We start from the raw sequence: 13,273 nt of genomic DNA on the forward strand, positions 1-13,273 counted from the left end.
CGATCAACTGACCTCATGCTCATTTCATAGTTGTCTGATGTGCAGATCATTACAGTCTGATTTTCAACACAGCATTGGGACAATACACGTTAATATTTAAATGGACTGCATTGCCCTCCTTATCTGCCATAGCTCTGCTTCTCAACCATCCCAAATAATTTCATTTCCATGGCTTCACCAGAGTTTCTGTCACTTATCCCAAACTAGTGAATCCCTTAGTAATCACCGAGCGCTTATGGCATAGGGATTGCTTAAGGTGGAATGTGAGTTTGGGGGAGGAGGGGGTGCAGTTTGAAAACCACTGAACTTAGGTAAACCAACGACTCAAGTCTATGAATAAATTATTTACTTGTTGACATTGAGGAATATGATCACAATCTGGCAAATGTGGTATCTATTCAGTTTGGAAATCTCTGACTTTTTAAAATTTTTGCTCACACAATCGGTCGAAATTTGCCTCATGTGAGCAGCTAGGTCGCGATTGGATGGGAGGTGGTTCAGTTAAATGTACTGAAACTGTTAACATGTCAGGAAACTACCATCAAGTCCACTCACTTCTGCATCCGGACTTCAAGCTGCGCGAGAGCCACCCTTGAGCAAGACATAGTGCTAATTTTGTTATGTTGATCACAGTTACAGCAAAGTTACCATGGGTTTGTAATTTTGCACACAAGTCGATAGTTTCCTTAATGGGTTGGAGGTGAGCAGTGAAAGTATTGTGAAGGCAAAGAAGTAAGAGACCAGTGGGATGATGCGGATCTCTAGAGACCATACCCACTATACAGAGTGTACCAACAAGTTGCATGCTTCCTTGATGTGTTTGAAGGCTCTGTCTCACATGAGGGGCATGGATACCAGCGTATAAATGTAAAAAGAGGAATAAAATGAGAGTGAAAGTACTATATAATAAAGCCAAGTTATTCTGTGATTACCGTGATTCAATCACTTAGTATTAGGTTGGCATTCAAGGGGTACCTTGGTCTGATTAGTAAACTGCTCGCATAAAAGTGAGTTCAATGTAAAAATAATCCAGAGGTTGATTTGCCAGATACAAACACAGTGAAATAAATGACTCATGTCAAAAGATGCTGGAATTGGCAAAGAAGATTAATTGTGTAACATTCTTTTTCCTCCACATAGCTTCATTTTCTTGTCATAATTAAATGTACAAATGTCACAGGTAAGTGAAACTCAATAGGCTGCAGACACTGTGAAAGTAGTAAAAACTCATAAATGCTGGTCTATTCAGCATCTATAGGAGACACAGCTGACGTTTTGGGCCTGAGCTCCAAGTTAAAATCAGAAAAGGCAGAAGCAGGATAGTGCAGAAAGTCTCCGAATTCAGACAAATGAGGGAGGAATCCAGACCAACAAAAGGTGTTAAATGGATATGATAAGGGACTAAGTAGAATTTATCATATCTGTGTGAAAGGAGATAGAGAATGGAGAGACCACAGGGGAAGCAAGGGGGTGGGGGAGGGGGTATCAGCAAAACCCAGAGAAGTCGATATTAATGCCATCCAGTTGATGGGTGCCCAGTTGGAGGAGATGAGGTGTTGTTCTTCCAATTTATGGGTGGTCTCAGTCAGGTAGAATATGAGAGCACAGACAGACATGTCGTCAAGGGAATGGGATGGAGCATTGAAATGGGTGGCCACCAGGAGATCCACGCTATTGTGGTGGACAGAGGAGCTCAACAAAGCGATCTCTGAAGTAAACCACAGTGGGAGCACCAGATGCATTAGATGACCCCTGCAGATTCACAAGTGAAATGTTGCTTCACTTGGAAAGACTGTTTGGGGCCCCAAATGGCACAAGAAGAGTATCTCCTGTGGTCACCGGGGTAGGTCCCAAGGGGAGGGAGGGAGGAGTGGACAAGGGAATCATGGAAAGAGCAGTCCTGCAGAAGGTGGAGAGAGGAGGAGAAGAGAATATGTGTCTAGTGGTGAGATCACGTAGAAGGTGTCAGAAATGGCGGAGGAAAATATGGTGGATGCAGAGGCTGCTGGGGTGGGAGGTGAGGACAGGAGGAATCCTGTCCTTGATGCATGTGGGGGTGGAGGGGGCCAAGGCAGATGTGCGAGAAATGGAAGATATGCAGGTGAGTGGCGAATTGATGGTGGTAGAGGGAAAGCCACATTGTTTGAAGGAGGAGGATATCTTGGCCTGGGTGAAGATGTGACTGAGGCAGAGGAATTGAGAGCATAGAATGGAATCCTTATAGAGGACAGGGTGGGAAGAGGTGTAATCGAGGTAGCTGTAGGAGTTGGTGGGTTTTTAGAAGATGTCTGTCAAGTTTGTCTCCTGAAATTGATACAGAGATCGAGGCAAGGGAGACTGTTGAATTTGAGGTCAGTTGGAAGTTGGCAGCGAAGTGGATGAGGTCAACAAACTCATCATGGATACATGAGGCAGCACCAAAGTAGTCATCGATTCAGCGGAGGAAAAGTTGAGGTGCCTTGCTTGTGTAGGCTTGTAGCATGATTTGTCCATGTAGCTAACAAAAAGGCAGGCATAGCTGGGGCCCATGACCACCCCTTTAACCTGGAGAAAATGTGATGAGTCAAAGGAGAAATTATTGAGGGTGAGGACAAGTTCTGCCAGCTGGAGGAGGGTGGTGGTGGTGGAGGGTGACTGGTTGGTTCTATTGTCCAGAAAGAAAGAAAGGGCTTTGAGGCATTCAGTATGGGGAATGGAGGTGTATAAGGATTGGATATCTATTGGTAAATATGAGGTGATCAAGTTCCAGGAAATTGAAGTTTTTGAAGTGATGAAGGGCGTGTGAAGTGTGCCAGATAAGGGTGGGGATGGACCAGAGGGGACGAAAAAGAGTCAAGAGAAATAGAGACCATTTCTGTGTGGCAGGAGCACATGGACACGATGGGTCATAGGAACATAGGAAGTAGGAATAGGAGTAGGCCAAAAATGGCCCATCGAGCCTGCTCCGCCATTCAATAAGATCGTGGCTGATCTAATTTGTTACCTAACTCCACCTACCTGCTTTCTCCCCATATCCCCTAATTCCTCTATCATGTAAAAATTTATTTAACCAAATTTTAAATATGTCTAATGAAGCAGCCTCAACCACTTCCCTGGATAGAGAATTCCAAACATTCACTACTCTCTGGGAAAAACTATTTTTCCTCATCTCTGTCCTAAATCTACTCCCCCGAATCTTGAGACTGTATCCTCTCGTTTTAGTTTCCCCAGCCAGCTCAAAAAACCTTCCTACATCTATCCTATCCATACCCTTCATAATCCTATATGTTTCTATAAGATCTCCTCTCATTCTTCTGAACTCAAGTGAATACAATCCTAGACGATTTAATCTTTCATCATAAGTCAACCCCTTCATCCCAGGGATCAACCTAGTAAATCTCCTCTGGACCGTCTCCAAAGCCAGTATATCCTTCCTCAAATATGGAGACCAGAACTGGACACAGTACTCCAGGTGCGGTCTCACCAGTACCTTGTACAGTTGCAACATTACCTCCCAACTCCTGAATTCAATTCCTTTAGCGATGAAGGCCAACATTCCATTTGCCTTCTTAATAACCTGCTGCACCTGCAACCTAACTGTTTGTGATTCATGCACAAGCACCCCAAGTCCCTCTGAACAACAGCATGCTGTAGTTTTTCACCCTTTAAATAATATTCAGCTCTTTTATTTTTCTTGCCAAAGTGGACAACCTCACACTTACTAACATTGTACTCCATCTGCCAGACCTTTGCCCACTCCCTCCAGCTTAACTATATCCCTCTGCAGACTCTCCACATCCTAATTACAATTTGTTCTTCCACTCAATTTGGTGTCATCCGCAAACTTGGCTACACCACATTTTGTCCCCTCCTCCAAGTCATCAATGTAAATGACGAACAGTTGTGGGCCTTGCACCGACCCGTGCAGCACCCCACTTACCACTCTCTGCCAACCTGAAAAACTCCCACTTATCCCGACTCTCTGCCTCCTGTCAGACAACCAATTTTCGATCCATGCCAATATACTTCCCCGGACTCCACTTTCCTACTTACTGATAAGTCTCTTGGGCGGCACCTTATCAAACGCTTTCTGGAAATACAAATACACAACATCAACCTGTTCCCCTCTATCCACCGCACCCATTATAACCTCAAAGAATCCTAACAAGTTTGTCAAACAAGATCTTCCCTTTCTAAAACCATGCTGCATCTGCCTGATTGAACCCTTACGTTCCAAAAGTTTCACTATTTCATCTTTAATGAAGGCTTCAAGCATTTTTCCAACTACAGACGTCAAGCTAATTGGCCGATAATTTCCAGTCTTCTGCCTCCATCTCTTCTTAAAATGTGGCGTGACATTTGCTGTCTTCCAATCTGCCAGGACCTGCCCAGAATCCAAGGAATTTTGGTATATGACCACCAATGCATCAACTATAATTTCTGCCATTTCCTTCAGAACCCTTAGATGCATATCATCAGGACCAGGTGATTTGTCTGGCTTTGCCCCAGTCCGGGCACAGGGAGAGCAGCAGCGGCCCCGGCCCCGGTCCGGGCGAAGGGTAGACGGCGGCGGCCCCGATCCGGGCAGGAGCAAGGGGGAGACGGCGGCCCCAGTCCGGGCACAGGGAGAGCAGCAGCGGCCCCGGCCCCGGTCCGGGCGAAGGGTAGACGGCGGCGGCCCCGATACGGGCAGGAGCAAGGGGGAGACGGCGGCCCCAGTCCGGGCACAGGGAGAGCAGCAGCGGCCCCGGCCCCGGTCCGGGCGAAGGGTAGACGGCGGCGGCCCCGATCCGGGCAGGAGCAAGGGGGAGACGGCGGCCCCAGTCCGGGCACAGGGAGAGCAGCAGCGGCCCCGGCCCCGGTCCGGGCGAAGGGTAGACGGCGGCGGCCACGATACGGGCAGGAGCAAGGGGGAGACGGCGGCCCCGGCCTCGGTCGAGTGAGGCAGGCGGAGGCCCCGGTCCGGACAGGGAGTGGGAGGCGGCGGCCCCAGTCCAGGCACAGGGAGAGCAGCAGCGGCCCCGGCCCCGGTCCGGGCGAAGGGTAGACGGCGGCGGCCCCGATCCGGGCAGGAGCAAGGGGGAGACGGCGGCCCCAGTCCGGGCACAGGGAGAGCAGCAGCGGCCCCGGCCCCGGTCCGGGCGAAGGGTAGACGGCGGCGGCCCCGATCCGGGCAGGAGCAAGGGGGAGACGGCGGCCCCAGTCCGGGCACAGGGAGAGCAGCAGCGGCCCCGGCCCCGGTCCGGGCGAAGGGTAGACGGCGGCGGCCCCGATACGGGCAGGAGCAAGGGGGAGACGGCGGCCCCGGCCTTGGTCGAGTGAGGCAGGCGGAGGCCCCGGTCCGGGCAGGGAGTGGGAGGCGGTGGCCCCAGTCCAGGCACAGGGTGAACTGCAGCGGCCTCGGCCCCGGTCCGGGCAGTATGGACCGACCTAGGAGGGGAGGCAGACCCCTCCAGCCCGGGTAAGAAACCTGCATAGGAGAAGGCCACTCCGATATAAAACCTACGACCCAAGGACCTCGCTGCCACGTCCCAGCTTGCTTGGCCACGGCACACGAACCATGGGTGTAAAGGGTGGGGCCAGTACTGCGCGCACTGCACTCCACCTAAAAGCTCCTTTGCGCAGGCCCGAGGACAGGTCCACGTCCTCCCCCTCAACGTCCTCCCCCTCCACGTCCTCCCCCTCCACGTCCTCCCCCTCAAAAGATGCTCACAAACTCAAGCTAGCATGCTGGAACATCAGAACCATGCTAGACAAGACTGACAGCCACCGACCTGAACGTCGGTCTGCCCTCATTGCACATGAACTCCTCAGACTTGACATCGACATAGCCGCTCTCAGTGAAGTCCGCCTGGCAGATGTAGGCAGCCTCCAAGAACGCGGCGCGGGCTACACACTCTACTGGTCTGGCAAGCCTTCGGATGAACGACGCCTATCTGGTGTAGGCTTCATGGTCAAGAGCTTCATTGCCTCCAAACTCGAAAACCTTCCGACAGGCCTCTCGGACCGAATCATGTCCATGCGACTCCCCCTTCAAAACAAGCGTCACATCACCCTCATCAGTGTCTATGCTCCAACCCTCCAGGCGGAACCAGCAGAAAAGAACAAGTTCTACACCGACCTGCGCAACCTCATCCAACGTACCCCTACAGCCGACAAGGTTGTCATCCTGGGCGACTTCAACGCTCGTGTCGGCAAAGACTCAGAAACCTGGCCAGGAATCCTGGGCAAGCATGGCGTCGGCAAGTGCAACGACAATGGGCGCCTCCTGTTGGAGCTCTGCGCAGAACAGCGGCTTGTCATTACAAACACCCTTTTTCAGCAGAGGGACAGCCTTAAGACCACCTGGATGCATCCCCGATCCAAACACTGGCACCTCCTGGACTACATCCTGGTGCGAGAAAGTGACAAACAAGATGTGCTCCACACCAGGGTCATGCCTAGCGCGGAATGCCACACTGACCACCGGCTGGTTCGCTGCAAGCTCAACCTTCACTTCAAGCCAAAGCCCAGGAAAAATAAAGCCCCCAGAAAGAGGTTCAATGTTGGAAAACTGCAGTCAGACGAAGCGAGAGGAAACTTCCAGGCAAACCTCAAAGCAAAGCTCGACGTTGCAACCCGCCTCACGGACCCGTCCCCTGAAACCCTCTGGGATCAGTTGAAGACTACCATACTGCAATCCACTGAAGAGGTACTGGGCTTCTCCTCCAGGAAAAACAAGGACTGGTTTGACGAAAACAGCCAGGAAATCCAGGAGCTGCTGGCAAAGAAGCGAGCTGCCCACCAGGCTCACCTTACAAAGCCGTCCTGTCCAGAGAAGAAACAAGCCTTCCGTCGCGCATGCAGCCATCTTCAGCGCAAACTCCGGGAGATCCAAAATGAGTGGTGGACTAGCCTCGCCAAACGAACACAGCTCAGCGCGGACATTGGCGACTTCAGGGGTTTCTACGAGGCTCTAAAGGCTGTGTACGGCCCCTCACCCCAAGTCCAAAGCCCGCTGCGCAGCTCAGACGGCAAAGTCCTCCTCAGCGACAAGATCTCCATCCTCAACCGATGGTCAGAACACTTCCAATCTCTTTTCAGTACCAACCGCTCAGTCCAAGATTCCGCCCTGCTCCAGCTCCCTCAACAGCCCCTAAGGCTAGAGCTGGATGAGGTTCCCACCCTGGATGAGACATATAAGGCAATCGAACAACTGAAAAGTGGCAAAGCAGCAGGTATGGATGGAATCCCCCCAGAAGTCTGGAAGGCTGGCGGCAAAACTCTGCATGCCAAACTGCATGAGTTTTTCAAGCTTTGTTGGGACCAAGGTAAACTGCCTCAGGATCTTCGTGATGCCACCATCATCACCCTGTACAAAAACAAAGGCGAGAAATCAGACTGCTCAAACTACAGGGGAATCACGTTGCTCTCCATTGCAGGCAAAATCTTCGCTAGGATTCTACTAAATAGAATAATACCTAGTGTCGCTGAGAATATTCTCCCAGAATCACAGTGCGGCTTTCGCGCAAACAGAGGAACCACTGACATGGTCTTTGCCCTCAGACAGCTCCAAGAAAAGTGCAGAGAACAAAACAAAGGACTCTACATCACCTTTGTTGACCTCACCAAAGCCTTCGACACCGTGAGCAGGAAAGGGCTTTGGCAAATACTAGAGCGCATCGGATGTCCCCCAAAGTTCCTCAACATGATTATCCAACTGCACGAAAACCAACAAGGTCGGGTCAGTTACAGCAATGAGCTCTCTGAACCCTTCTCCATTAACAATGGCGTGAAGCAAGGCTGTGTTCTCGCACCAACCCTCTTTTCAATCTTCTTCAGCATGATGCTGAACCAAGCCATGAAAGACCCCAACAATGAAGACGCTGTTTACATCCGGTACCGCACGGATGGCAGTCTCTTCAATCTGAGGCGCCTGCAAGCTCACACCAAGACACAAGAGAAACTTGTCCGTGAACTACTCTTTGCAGATGATGCCGCTTTAGTTGCCCATTCAGAGCCAGCTCTTCAGCGCTTGACGTCCTGCTTTGCGGAAACTGCCAAAATGTTTGGCCTGGAAGTCAGCCTGAAGAAAACTGAGGTCCTCCATCAGCCAGCTCCCCACCATGACTACCAGCCCCCCCACATCTCCATCAGGCACACAAAACTCAAAACGGTCAACCAGTTTACCTATCTCGGCTGCACCATTTCATCAGATGCAAGGATCGACAATGAGATAGACAACAGACTCGCCAAGGCAAATAGCGCCTTTGGAAGACTACACAAAAGAGTCTGGAAAAACAACCAACTGAAAAACCTCACAAAGATAAGCGTATACAGAGCCGTTGTCATACCCACACTCCTGTTCGGCTCCGAATCATGGGTCCTCTACCGGCACCACCTACGGCTCCTAGAACGCTTCCACCAGCGTTGTCTCCGCTCCATCCTCAACATCCATTGGAGCGCTCACACCCCTAACGTCGAGGTACTCGAGATGGCAGAGGTCGACAGCATCGAGTCCACGCTGCTGAAGATCCAGCTGCGCTGGATGGGTCACGTCTCCAGAATGGAGGACCATCGCCTTCCCAAGATCGTATTATATGGCGAGCTCTCCACTGGCCACCGTGACAGAGGTGCACCAAAGAAAAGGTACAAGGACTGCCTAAAGAAATCTCTTGGTGCCTGCCACATTGACCACCGCCAGTGGGCTGATAACGCCTCAAACCGTGCATCTTGGCGCCTCACAGTTTGGCGGGCAGCAGCCTCCTTTGAAGAAGACCGCAGAGCCCACCTCACTGACAAAAGGCAAAGGAGGAAAAACCCAACACCCAACCCCAACCAACCAATTTTCCCTTGCAACCGCTGCAATCGTGTCTGCCTGTCCCGCATCGGACTGGTCAGCCACAAACGAGCCTGCAGCTGACGTGGACTTTTTACCCCCTCCATAAATCTTCGTCCGCGAAGCCAAGCCAAAGAAGAAGAAGAAGTCCCATTAGTTTCTCCATCACTACTTCCTTTGTAACAACTATTTTATCAAGGCCCTCCCCAACATTCGCATCCTTACCTCCGCACTTGGGCATGCTGGACGTGTCTTCCACCATGAAGACTGACACAAAATATTTGTTCAATGCCTTGGCCATTTCCTCATTTTTTGCTACCAGTTTTCCTTTCTCATCCTCCAAGGGTCCTATGTTAACTCTGGCCACCCTCTTCCATTTTATATATTTATAAAATTTTTTGCTTTCTATTTTTATATTTTGTGTCAATTTACTTTCATAATCCTTTTTCCCATTTCTTATTACCTGCTTTGTAACCCCCTTGTTGTCTCTTAAAGTTATCCAAATCTTCCAGTTTCCCACTGCTCTTTGCAGCTTTGTACATCTGCCGGGACATTTAGGTTTGTGAATCTTGGGAAGGAGGTAGAAACGGGCCGTACGGGGTTGGGAAACAATAAGGTTGAAGACTGTGTCAGGGAAGTGACTGGAAGTGATGAGGTCCAGAGATGGTGCATGTTACAGTGGTTTGATGAGTTTTCGTGGGGTCCTGTTAGAAGAGTAAGTAAGACAAGGTGACTGAGAGATGTTGTCTGGCTTTGGCCAGATAGATGTCAGTGCGCCAGACCACAACAGCACCACCCTTGTCTGCAGGTTTGATGGTGAGGTTTGGATTGGTGTGGAGAGAGTGGAGGTTCAGGCATTCTGAGTGGGTGAGATTGGAATGAGTGAGGTGAGTAGTGAAGTTGATAAGGTTAATATCACAGCGGCAGTTGAAAATATAAAGGTCCAGAGCAGATAGAAGACCAGATCGAGGTGACCAGGTGAAAGAAGGCATTTTAAGGCAGGAGAAGGGATCTGTAGTGGAGGGTGAAGAATCGTGGTTGTGGAAGTAAGCATGGAGATAGAGCTGATGGAAGAAAAGTTCAACATCATGGCGTGCGCAGAACTCATTAAGGTGTGGGCGAAGGGAGAACAAAGGAGAGACCTCTACTGAGGACAGAGCATCCAGTCTTTGAGAGGGGAAGGTCAGAGGGGATGGTAAATACTAGGTAGGGGTTAGGGGGAGGTTCACTGGGGTGGAGAGTGTCAGGGAGGGAAGGAGGATGGGGTGGATTTGGAGGTGAAGGGTAGGAAGGGTCCGAGGGAGGATGGGGAGAGTTGGGAAAGTTAGAGGGTGGAGAGAGGGAGAGAGAGAGGTCCGTGCCCTCCCGGAGCCAGGGTGGGAGTTTGCGACGGAGGCTCAGTCCTGTATGCCGCAGGGCCCAAGGTGGCAACCCGCATCTGAAGCTCTGCTCTGTCAGTCACCAAGTTCAGGGTGAAAGTTCATGTCGATCCTGTAGATCGCCGGGGACGAAATGGAGATCGGCATGTGAAGTCCGATCCTGTGGGCTGGGAGGCTCAGGGTGAAAGTTCATGATGAAGACTTGATCCTATAGGTCACTGGGGCTAAGGTAGAGACCCGCGACAGGAACTCAGCCTATAAACCACCAGGGCCAAAGTGGAGACCCAGGCAGGGAGGTCCCCAAGGCGCAAGTCTCCAGGGACACAAGCTTCCAATCTTTGATGGATGTCAAGTGTGCATAGAATCAGTGGCTGAATGCGTGGATCTGGCGAAGGATGAAGTGTAGGAGAGGTCCATGGCAGATCGTGGTGAGTGAAGTACAGAGCTGTGGTAGCGAGAGAGCGAGGGTCTGCTGGTACCTGCACAATGAGCTGAGGGTAGCCCATAGGATACAGTGGGAGAAGTGAAGGGAGCAGGAGTCAATGCAGCATAGGTACCTGAAATCTCAGTGGGGGCCAAACTGGAAGGCTTGGAACCGGAGCTGTAATCCACGTGGCACCAGATGGCGGCGGAGGCAAGTAGCCAGGAAAGACACATGGCTGTGAAAGCGATCCTGGGTGATAACATGGTCTTAGAGCTTGAGAGCAGCAGGCAGTGCAGATGGAGAGCAGTGAGAGAGACTCTCACGGAACTCTTTTTGAAGAGAAGAGAACTTTTTCAGGGCAGGCATCCTTGAAGAGATTTTGCAGTGGATCAAGTGAACTGAATGAAACATGATAGCTGCAAGATGCTATGATTATAGTAGAAACAAGTAAATGCTGGAGGAGCTCAGCTGGTCCATTTAGCATCTATGGGGGACAAAGATATATTGCCGACGTTTCGGGCCTGAGCCCTTCTTCAAGGATGTAGTAAAAACATGTAAATGCTGGAGGAACTCAGCTGGTCTTTTCAGTAAAAGCATGTAAATGTCACAGGTAAACCTGATCAATCTTCAACCAGCCTCCACACACAATATGTAGCAGTTGAAGCAGAATACCATCCAGTAACAAACGCACATTTTTATTGCTGACCAGAAAAATGGTCCAATACAGAAGAACAATTGAATTGGATATCTTTTAGTATTATTATCTAACAAAATTTAGTGTGGTGTTGACTCTAGACCAATGATAAACCTTGCACATTTTCAAAGTTAATTAAATAAAAACAGATAAATATCTAAAATTAATTGCATTGAATAATTAAGGCTAAAGCACAATTTGTATCCAAAAGAGTTATATCCTTTAAATGTACACGTACCCTAACCCTAACCCTTTAAATTTAGTTTTCTAGCTAGATCCCTTGTTAAGATTACATCCTGCATGATGACAAGGCTGTAATGGCAACCATGAATAATTATTTAACTGGTTGTGGGAATTCCATTCACTATGCTGCTGGTCTGCTTTGCTCCACGAATATTGCTGATAGTGAGAAAAACTGCTTTAGGATGAATACAAATTGATTTTTCTCTCCATTTGCACCTTTGTTAAAGACAACGTTTTATAATTAACCTGATACACCAGGAGCATATCAAAACTTATGAGAGTGAAAATTGTGATTGATGAGTTTATGATCATCTGCTTAGCACTTTTAAAATATACTCCAGGCTGCACTGTTTTAACGGTTAGAACAAAATGATGCAACATTGGCACATTAAAAAAAAATCAAATGCAATAGAGAGGTTACATTTTTCTGCACCAACTTCAATAATGAGACTTTTTATTGTTCAGTTGTCCTTATTTTATTAAATTTAAAACCCTGAATGGACGAGTTTAGATCCTAAGATATTCTGCAGGACAGATATTCCTGTTTTTTTATGAATAAGTAAAATAGCTGCTATTTGACAATATTAATGAAGCATTTAACCAGATCACAAGAATGAATGCTTCAAATACTACGATTCGTAAGCAATTTCATTAGGCAGTTAACAAAAGAATAGCAGTCAATCACAATGCAGAAGCAATTATAATCTTTTAACATTACAGAAATAGCTCATGAGCTATTCAGCTGGTATAAATGTCAGAAGGTTCATTCATCCAGCTGTGGATATTGCTATTCCTGAATAAAACCACTGAATAGCCATCATGAGAGCTCGGAGAGAAGCAACTCCCATTTCAGATTGTCAAGATAAAGACAGTACTTCAGGCAATCTGACCCATCAGTCATTTCTTACAAAGACTGGTATTGTTATTAAAATTAGCCTATCCAACTATAATATCATGTCACTGTCCAAGAGAGAAAAAAAAACAGTTCCATCCCAAATATTTGGTTGTTAACAAATATTGAAAATATGTATTTTATTTAAGAGTGCTGATCAGTTCCAGGAGCAACAATTCAACCACAAAGTTTAGGCCTCCTCATTATAAAGATTAACTGTATTGATATCAATTTTCTTATTACATCCAAACAATCTTTGTTCAAAAGAAAAATATGTTATAAAAATTGAAATTGGAATAAGTACATTGGAAATACTTGGGTCAGGTCAGACTGCATCTGTGAAGAGAGAAAACGTGTTAACATTTCAGTGATCTCTGATAAAAAGGTCATCAATCTAAACCGTTTCTTTCTCCAAAGATGCTGTTTTTATTGTTGAGTATATCTTGCATCTTCTGTTTCCAGAACAACGTTTGTGGTGCCCAATAGGTTTAGACCATGTTTTGCCTCTCTGGATGCTTGCAGTTACACAGAGCCACTCCAAGTGCACTCCCTCCCTTGCTGAAAACCATTCTGGACGTTGGAAGGCTGTGTGAGTTGAACTGTTCTCCTGATCTGGATAACCCAAGGCATTTGACTACCCCCTGTATCATCAGAAGGCATCTCCACTGATTCTAAATGTCTGATGATCAAGGATTCTGGGGAAAGGTTGATAAACATGCAAATGTTTTTTTATATATCAGTTAAAAACTTGAAATATATTTATTTGAAATACAAGCACTGGTATTCATTAAAATAATTTTGAAAAAAGCAATAATTTTTATTTGGCTTTTTAATGAATGTTCGC

The 13,273-nt window shown here is 48.2% G+C and overlaps 1 long non-coding RNA gene across 4 annotated transcripts in view; it reads right to left on the reverse strand.

Moving 5' to 3' along the window:
* Positions 1-13,273, reverse strand: part of LOC138764169 (uncharacterized) — a 100,427-nt gene that overhangs the window by 19,966 nt on the left and 67,188 nt on the right. The window contains exon 3 of one of the 4 annotated variants that reach the window (XR_011358030.1): positions 11,391-13,124. The exons of the other annotated variants lie outside the window; for them this stretch is intronic. This is a non-coding gene — a long non-coding RNA (uncharacterized lncRNA). Of the gene's footprint in view, positions 1-11,390; positions 13,125-13,273 lie in introns of those variants that run through there. 4 annotated transcript variants of the gene reach the window in all.

Source organism: Narcine bancroftii, chromosome 5, assembly GCF_036971445.1.
Source record: "Narcine bancroftii isolate sNarBan1 chromosome 5, sNarBan1.hap1, whole genome shotgun sequence".
NCBI lineage: Eukaryota > Metazoa > Chordata > Chondrichthyes > Torpediniformes > Narcinidae > Narcine > Narcine bancroftii.